This window comes from Choloepus didactylus, chromosome 27 (genome assembly GCF_015220235.1).
Source record: "Choloepus didactylus isolate mChoDid1 chromosome 27, mChoDid1.pri, whole genome shotgun sequence".
NCBI classification, from domain to species: domain Eukaryota; kingdom Metazoa; phylum Chordata; class Mammalia; order Pilosa; family Megalonychidae; genus Choloepus; species Choloepus didactylus.
Window position 1 is genome coordinate 9,030,787 of NC_051333.1, and position 9,317 is coordinate 9,040,103.

Genomic DNA, 9,317 nt, shown 5'->3' on the forward strand with positions numbered 1-9,317 from the left:
GAGGAACGTCCTGGGAGAAAGCCATTTTGAAACCAGAACTTTGGAGCAGACGCCAGCCATGTGCCTTCCCAGCTAACAGAGGTTTTCCGGACACCATTGGCCATCCTCCGGTGAAGGTACCCGAGTACTGATGTGTTACCTTGGACACTTTATGGCCTTAAGACTGTAACTGTGTAGCCAAATAAACCCCCTTTTATAAAAGCCAATCCATCTCTGGTGTTTTGCATTCCAGCAGCATTAGCAAACTGGAACACAAATAAAGCTGCCGTGTCCATTCATGCACAAATCTTTGTATGGACATAGGCTTTCCCTTCTCTTGTGCATGGAATGGCTGGAGTCCACCATCTTCCTTTCCCACCGGCAATGTGGGCGAGCTGCACTTTCTCCACATCCTCGCTGACCTTGGCATGGTCCGTCTTTTTAATTTCAGTCATTTGTTTTTGTTTCCTAGGCTGCTTAAGCAAATACCATGAAATGGGTCAGGTTAAATAATGGGAATTTATTTACTCACGGTTTTGAGGCTGGGAAAATGTCCAAATCGAGGTGTCCTGGGGCTGGCTGCTGGTGGTCCTTGGCTCCTCTGTCACTTGGAAAGGCACATGGTGGAGTCTCCTGGTCTCTTCTTTCTCTTCTGGGTTGCATTTCAGCTTCTTGCTTCTGTGGCTTTCTCTCTGTCTGAATTTCATTCTCTTATAAAGGACTCCAGTAACAGGATTAAGAGCCATCCTGATTGAGGTGGGCCACACCTTAACTGGAGTGACCTCACCCAAAGGTCCTACTTAACAGTGGTCCACACACACAGAATGGATTAGATTTAAGAACATGTTTTTCTGGGGTGCACATGACTCCAAACCGCCATGCCAATCGAATGGGTATGTAGTGGTATCTCATTGCAATTTTAATTTTCATTTTCTTGAAGATTAATGATGTTGAGCATCTTTCCACACATTTTGCTCTCCTACATCTTTGTTGAAGTCTGTATTCAAATCTTTTGCCTACTTTTTTATTAGGTCATCAGTCTTATTATTACATTGAAAGCATTCTTTATATGATCTAGATAAAAGTCCTTTGTTAGATCCATGTTCTGCAACATTTTGCAAATCTATGGCTTGCCTTTTCATTTTTGCAAGGGTGTCTTTGGAAGAGCAAGAGTTTTATTTTAATGAAGTCTAATTTATTTTTTCCTTTTATAGTTTATGCTTCCTTGTGCTCTATTTAAGGTATCTTTATCATACATAAAGTCACTGTGATGGTTAGACTCATGTGTCAACTTGGCCGAGTGATGGTGCCCAGTTGTCTGATCAAACAAAAACTGGCCTATCTGTTACTGCAAGGACATTTTGTGGACTTAAATCATCAGTAAGTTGATTGCATCTATGACTGATTACATCTACATTCAACTAAGGAGAGTGTCTTCAGCAATGAAAGAAGTCTCATCCAATCAGTTGAAGGCTTTGAAATAAGGAGAAGTGATGACTTCTGCAGTGAGAAGAGAGAATTTCCATCTCTACTTCAGCCAGCCAGCTTTTCCTGGGGAATTCATCGAAAAACTTTATTGGAGTTGCCAGCTTACAGCCTGCCCTATGGAATTTGAACTCATGCATCCCTGATAGTTGCGTGAGTCACATCTATAAAATCTCATAATATTTACAGATATCTCCTGTTGGTTCTGTTTCCCTAGAGAACTCTAACTAACACAATCACTTAGATTTTCTTCCATGTTTCCTTGCAGAGGTTTTATACTTGCAGCTCTTACATTTTATCTTTCATTATCTGGCTTCGTGTCCTAATCAATCACTGCCACCTGGCCTTCTTTATATAAAGATGGAAGGAGGGGGGACCAACATACAGAAAGCAATTCATATAGCAGGCCTCAGACTGCTCTCCTTAGGCAAGCCTGCTTGCAAGGGGGGGCCTTCGGGTGGCATCCAGGAACTTGGCATGTTAACAGCTCCCTGCACTGATTTGAAACTTTCCCCAACTGAGAAGAGTGACTCACAGTGACTAGACCTTTCTTGTCTGTTTTCTTTGCCTTAGAATCATGTTTTCGAGGTTCCTCTACACTGTAGCATGGATCCTCCTCGTTTTTGCATTTGCTATTCCTTCTGCTAGAACATTCTACCTTCAGAAGGTGACAGGCCTGCCCCCACCTGCTTCATAGCTTTGCTCAAATGACACTTTTCAATGTAATCTTTTCTGACACATTATGTGCCGGTTTGAGACTGTTGTGTACCCCAGGAGAGACTGTGTTTTTTTGACCCACTCAGATGGGTGCAGACTTATTCTGGGTGGGATCTTTTGATTGGGTTGTTTCCGTGGAGATGTGACCGACCCAATTGTGGGTGGGACCTTTTGATCGGATTATTTCCATGGAAGTGTGACCCCGCCTATTCAAGGTGGGTCTCAATTAGTTTACTGGCGTCTTCTATGAGAGGATAAAAGGTAGAGACATTTTGAAAAGAGCTTAGATGCTTAGAGAGAAAATGCCCAGAGACATTTTGGAAACAGCCGTTGAAACCAGACACTTGGAGATGCAGACAGAAAGATGTTTGGAGATGCTAAGCTAAGTGATGAAGCCCAGAGTTTGCCCTGGAGAAGTTAAGTGAGAACCCACAGGCACTTAAGAAAGTCACTGGGATCAGAAGCTGAAAGCAACGCAACCTGGGAGCAAAGGACCAGCAGACAACAGCCATGTGCCTTCCCAGCTGACACAGGTGTTCCACACACCATTGGCCTTTCTTCAGTGAAGGTATCCTCTTGTTGATGCCTTAAGTTTGGACGCTTTTATGGCCACAGAACTGTACATTTGTAACCTTATAAATCACCTTTATAAAAGCCAATCCATTTCTGGTATTTTGCATTCTGGCAGCTTTAGCAAACCAGAACACCTTCTTTATTTAGAGTTGTGACCCCCTCTGCACTCTGCACCCCTATTTCTTTGTGGTATATGTTCCATCCTTGACATTTTACATATTGTATTATGATTTCTGATGCTGTTTTCTGCCCTTCTCCCCATTAGAATGTGCTCTTGCCATTTTTCTGTTTTGTCCTCTTGCCCAGTATGTGCCCAGCCAGCAGCTCCAGCAGCAAGTCGCACGTGGTACACACTCAGTAAAGACCTGTCAGATCAATGCACCTTTAAGAAATATTTAGTAACCTTATTGTTGAGTCACTTATCTCAACGGATATAATTGTGATCATTTATTTTCACAAAAAGCACCATAAAACATGTCATTATTTGAATGTTCACGAATATTCAAAACAATTGAATCATGTAAAAACCTTATGTGAAACAGGAAACATTTGTTAGTGCCAAGAGAATTCTTATCTCCCTCTCCCTGCCTTAATTCTTATCTCTTTCTAGGCAACTGCCAGACGCTTAGAATTTGGGCATTTTGGGGGTGGGGAGACAGGGTTCATTTCCTTTGTGGTCAAGTCCATGACTGATAAGAAGCCGACTTACATCCTTAAATGGGAAAGGCGTATTTCAGATTTTAAAGTCTTTAAGATGGACTTATAGGCTTTTCTCACACCGGGGGCAGATTTGTCCAAAGTTCTCAGAGGCCTCTTCCACTTACAAGGAGTGTTTGAGGGCAGGTGACACAGGTGCACGTCATACCTTAAGGCCAGACTCGAGTCCAGATGTGGTCCCTCCAATGACAGGGAACTGAGGAGGGGTCTGGGGAAGGCAGTTGGGATGGGGAGTGGGGCCTCAGGGCTTGCTTTAGACAAGACCCTTGAGTCATGAGGGTCTAAAGTCAAGTTGTGATATGTTTGAGCAATTTGCTCCCGTAACCAAAAAGTGCAAGAATGGATTTCCAGCACAGCTACATCCAGGAGCTCAGATGTGTTGGTGGACTTCAGGCACAGCTAGTTCCAGGAACTCAGATGGTTCCATAAGAACCCATGTCTCAAAGATTCTCTTCTTCTGTTTCTTCAGGTTCCCTACAACCTACGATGGCTCGTGGACTGGAGGTCCAAAACCTCTATGCGGGACCCCAGACCATCACAGCTCTCAGGTATGTGACCTGGGTTGGAACAATGCTTGCCAGCCCCCAGTGCTTCTGGGAAGGGCCTGAGCCTTGCATTGCAGGAAGGGACAGAGTGGAGGTTAGTCAGAGGGAAGACATGACACCCCTCACCCACCACAAAGTCACAAGGACCTGTATAGAAACTGTTTCTGGAACCTTCTACCCTGCCCCCACTTCCAGCCCATGCTCCTCACTCCGGAAACACCCATCCGCCCCCAGCCCAGGATGGCCTCCAGAGCCCAGGCTGCATGTGTCGTCTAGTCCCGCCTGTCCTCCCTCCTTCACCGGGCTCCGCTCCCCTCCGGGCCCGGGACCCCTGTCCACCCCGGCTCTGCCCAGGTCCAGGGCCGAGGTCCCGGTCCAGGTCAGGGGGGACGGGTTTGTAACCAGAGTGAACACACTAACAACGTCTCAGAGACTGGCCCCCGATCTTCAACCCCCTAAACCGCACCCCTAGACCCCCAGAAGCCCCTGTGGGAGGGCCTGGAAGGATGTATTCTCGGATCCGCTCCCACCCACTCAGAAAGCAGCAGCTGCCCGCTGGTCCTCCCGGGGTCCGCTGTCATCCCGCCTGCAGCAATGTGACCCTTTCAGGGGTCCTGAGAAGGGGGGAGGTGGGAGTCGGGGTCGCGCGGGAGCCTCCTGGGCCTCCCGGTGCCGGGCGCGGGGTCTCGGCGCCACCTGGTGGCGGCCACGGTCTGGCGGCCTCGGCTCCCGGGCGTCTGGGCGTCCGCACGCGACACTCGGACCGTGGGGGGCGCTGGTGCGCACGCGCGACGCCGGGCGACCTGCTCCAGGGCCGTCCCCGCTGCCGGATCGCCCCGGGAGGGCTCGGCAATCCCACCCCCCACCCCCGGTCCACTTCCGGGGAGGCCGCCAGCCTTTGTGTGTGGCAGGAGGCGGGGGGAGCGGGAGGAAGGGGCAGGGGCACGACACCCACCGCCCTGGCTCCCTCCTACCTCCCTCGCCGTCTCTGCTGGGCCCCTTTGCAGGTTCCCCCTTCCCTCCCCTCTCCGCTCCTGCTCCCCCCGCTTCTCTCCTCCCCCAATTCTTCTCCCCCCTCCCTCCCTTCTTCTCCCCCCACCCCTTTCCTCTGCACTCATCTCCTAGTACCCAGTTCCTTGCCTCAAATACCACCCACAGGCTGAGGACCCTCAATCTCTCCCCAGCCCTGAGGGTCCCCTGAGCTCCTGTGTCCAGTTACCCAGCCCATCCGTCGACTCCACGTTCCATGTGTGCCCAGAATTCGACCACTTCTCACTCCGCCGACCCGGCTCTGGTCGCCACCGCGCCCTCTGCCTGGACTCCAGTCGCTTCCCCGCGGGGCTCCCTGCTTGCCTGCCTGCCCCTTACCCCCGGATTCCCACACAGAGGGGACTCTGTCCGGTCTCACTCCCAGGGAACCTGAAGTCCTTACAAGGTCCACAGGGCCCGGCAGGACCTGGCTCCCACTTGCATCTCACCTCCCACACTCTCCCCGCGATGCAACTGGCTGCAGGCACCTGGTCATTTTGCCCTCCCTGAGGTTCCCACCTCTGGCCCTTTGCACTTGCCCTTCCCTGTGATTTTCTCCTGGTTGCTCCTCATTTTATTCCACTGTCTGCATTCCCCTAATGACCACTCTCTTTGGAGAACACCCAGTATTTTGGCTTAGCTGGGTGGGCGAGTGGGAGTGGGGACAAATTGAAGGTCTATTTAAAAGGAGAATGGACACAAATTTAGTTTAAATCTCAACCAGCCGTGTGCCCTTGGGCAAGTCATTTTCCCTCTCTGTGCCTCAAGTTGCTGTGTTGTAAAATGGGGGGATCACAGTGGTACCTGCCTCCCTGGGTTGGTACAAGTCCTGAGGCAGAGACGCCTTTCTACTTACAGAATTGTATTAATTTATGATTATTGTTATCAGGACATAATTCATACACCATAAAGTTCACCATTTTAAAGTGTACAATTCAGTGGGTTTTGTATATTCATGAGGTTGTGCAACCGTCACACTCTAATTCCAGAATATTTTCATTGCCCCAACTATCAGCAGCCACACTTCATCCCCTCTCCTGCCAGCCCCTGCAACCACTAATCTGCTTTCTGTCTCCACGGATTTGCCTATTGTGGATAATTCAAATAAATGGAATCATATAATATGCGGTCTTTTGTGACTGGCTTCTGTCTCTCAGCATCGTGTTTTCATGGTTCATCCATGTCGTTGCCTGTATCAGAGCTTTGTTCCTTTTGATGGCTGAATACTATTCCATCGTATAAATATGCCATATTTTGTTTACCTGTTCATCAGTTGATGGACACTTGGGTTATTTCCACTCTTTGACTATTATACATACTGCTGCTATGAACTTCCGTGTACAAGTTTCTGTGTAGAAGTTTTCAATTCTCCTGGGTATAGACCTCAAGAGAGGAATGACTGGGATACACGGCAACTCTATGTTTAACTTTTTGAGGAACTGCCAGACTGTTTTCCAAAGCGGCTGCACCATTTGACATTCCAAGCCACGCATGAGGGTTCCAATTTCCCCACATTCTTGCCAATACTTGTTGTTTTTCGTTTTTTAATTATAACTGTCCTGATGGGTGTGAGGTGGTAGCTCATTGTAGCTTTTTGATTTGCATTCCCCTAATGACCAACGATGTTGAGCATCTTTTCATGTGCTTGTTGGCTATTTGTATTCTTCCAAATTTAAAAATGTGCAAAGACTTGAATAGACATTTCTCCAAATTTGGCACTAATGCTTCAAAAGGTATTATAATGATAATTAAAGGAGAGAGAGCAATGCACAATGATGCCAGGTTTCTGGCAAAAACTGGAGAACTTTTCTGAGTGTCATTCTGGGGTTGGGGTCACTGGAGATTTTAGGTCATCAGTCATACTCCCCAACCCCACTCCACCCTCATGTGTACATGGGCAGCTGAGGTACAGGGGCACAGAGATGCCCTCAGCTCTCTGCTTCATTATTGGACAGCTGGGCCCCCTCTTTAACTGTAAATGGAAAAAGTCCTGGCCAGACCCGACTTGGGAATTCTCTGTGGCCTTGGGAAATCTCTTGCCCTCTCTGGGCTACCCACCCCTTTGGCTGACAAATAAACACAGCAAAAGTGTCAACCTTTTGCAGAGGTCTGGTTGTGTGCAGACGTTGGAAAGCTTTTATGACTTTTAACTCTTTTCCTGAGTATAACCGTCAGTAGAAACTACTCTAGGTGTTTTCAACAGGAAGGGATTTAATACAGGGAATTGGTGCTTACAAAATTGTTGAACGGCTGGAGGTAGGGGCTCTAGGCCAGGCCTTTGGGAATGAGCACAGAACAAAAGCACCGAACCGATCCGCCAGGGGCCTGAGGCCACCACTGGAGCCACTGGGTTCGAGAACACCCTGGCATGGCTGATATCCCGGGGTCACTGCTGCCACTCCCCTCTCCTCAGAGTTCTCTTAGCTTCCTGGGCTGCCTTAACAAAGTACGACATACCCTGGGTGGTTTAACACAGTGGAGTTTTATTGCCTCACAGTTCTGGAGATGAGAGATCTGGAATTGAGGTGTCAATAGGGCCATGCACCCCAGGAAACCTGTAGGGAAGAATCCGTTCCATGCCGCTCTCCTGGCTTCTGGCAGTGGCTTGCTGGCAATCTGTTGTGCTCCCAGCCCCAGTCGTCACCTGGCGATCTCACCTCTGTCTGACTTGTGTGTCCAAATTTCCTCCTCTTATAAGGACACCATTCATATTGGATTAGGGGTCCGCCCTGCTCCAGTGATGGCTTCATTTTAACTTGCCTGGTTCCATCTTTAATGACCCTACTTCCAAATAAGGTCACACTCTGAGCTACTGGGGGTCAGGAGTTCGACATATCTTTTGGGGGGACCCAATTCAACCCATAACAGGAATGTGGGAACCTAGTATCCATGGAGCAGCAGCCCAGCCACGAGGGAGTCTGGGAAACGCACTTTGTGGCTTTCCAAACTCATCTGGAGAGGAAGCCAGGCCCATCCAGTGGCACCACAATGGTGAACGAGGTGGGAAATGGAGAAGGTACCGAAAAGCAGATTTCAGGGAGAAAATAAAAAACCATCAAAACCCACCACCCGAGGTAGTCCCTGTTAACACTGAGCTGTCTTTTCTCTCTGGCCAAGTATTTATTTATATACTTTTTAATTAGTCCAGGTCATGCATGTCCACGAGACAGATCATTAAAAAATCCTCCCAAAGCTGATTATTTAATGGCGGTGAAATATCCCATTGTGCAGCTGTACCGCTTTCCTATGGTTCGACATTTGGATAGTTTCCGTTTTTTATTGTTTGTTTGTTTGTTTAACCTTCTCAATAGTGCAGTGGTGAGTATCGTTGCATATACCTTTCCAAAAAAAAATCTGTGTCCACATTCTTAATTCCTATTAACAAAACAAAACAAAACCTTTTCTCCCTTATAGAAAATTTGGAAAAACTAGGGGAGAAAAGGAAGGGGAAAAAAAAAAAAAAAAGGCCAAAGAATGCACTGAAATCCCCCTACCACAGAGACCTCTTGGCACAGGGTTGGTTTGATGAGCTCCAGTGTGGACGGCAGCAGATCCTGTTTGCTTTTTTCCCACAAAGCCTTGGAACATAAACTTGTCCCGGGCTATTACCGCGCTTCCGACCCCGGGGCTGACAACCACAGAGGCTGCCCCGAGTGGATGGGCCCTGCCCCAGGTCCATGACCACGTTTCCTTCCATTCTAAAGAACCCTCTGACCGACCTGCCTTTGCATTATGCTTTTCCCCAAATTTCCGGCTGTTTCCTTAGGGCACATTCCCAAGAGTGAAATCACTGGGTCAAAAGGTAGGAACATTTGTGAGGAGTCTGGCACAGATTGCAAGTTTCCATAACTTCCTTTTTTTTTTTTTAAAACCATCTTTGTTTTTTACCTAACATTGTTTCATAATCCTTACAATAACCTAGAGTGAAGTAAGTGCTATCGTTACCTCCATTTTGCAGGTAAGAAAGCTGAGGCACAGAGAAGATGAGTGACCTGTCTGAGGTCACACAGCAACTGCGTAATACAGCAGAGATCTGAACCCAGACCGCCTGGTCCCCGAGTCCATGTTCTCAACCACAATTCCGTGCTACTCACAGGTAGCCTCCATCCTTTTTAACAAATAACTGGTGCTCGTTTCATGGCATAGATGTGCCCATCATTTATTCAGCCAACACGCACATGGTGAGCGGTCATTCCAATTTTCTGTTATCAGTCAGGGACACATCCAGGTTTTGTGGTGCCCGAAGTTTTTACTATGGGGGAGACCTGCTTT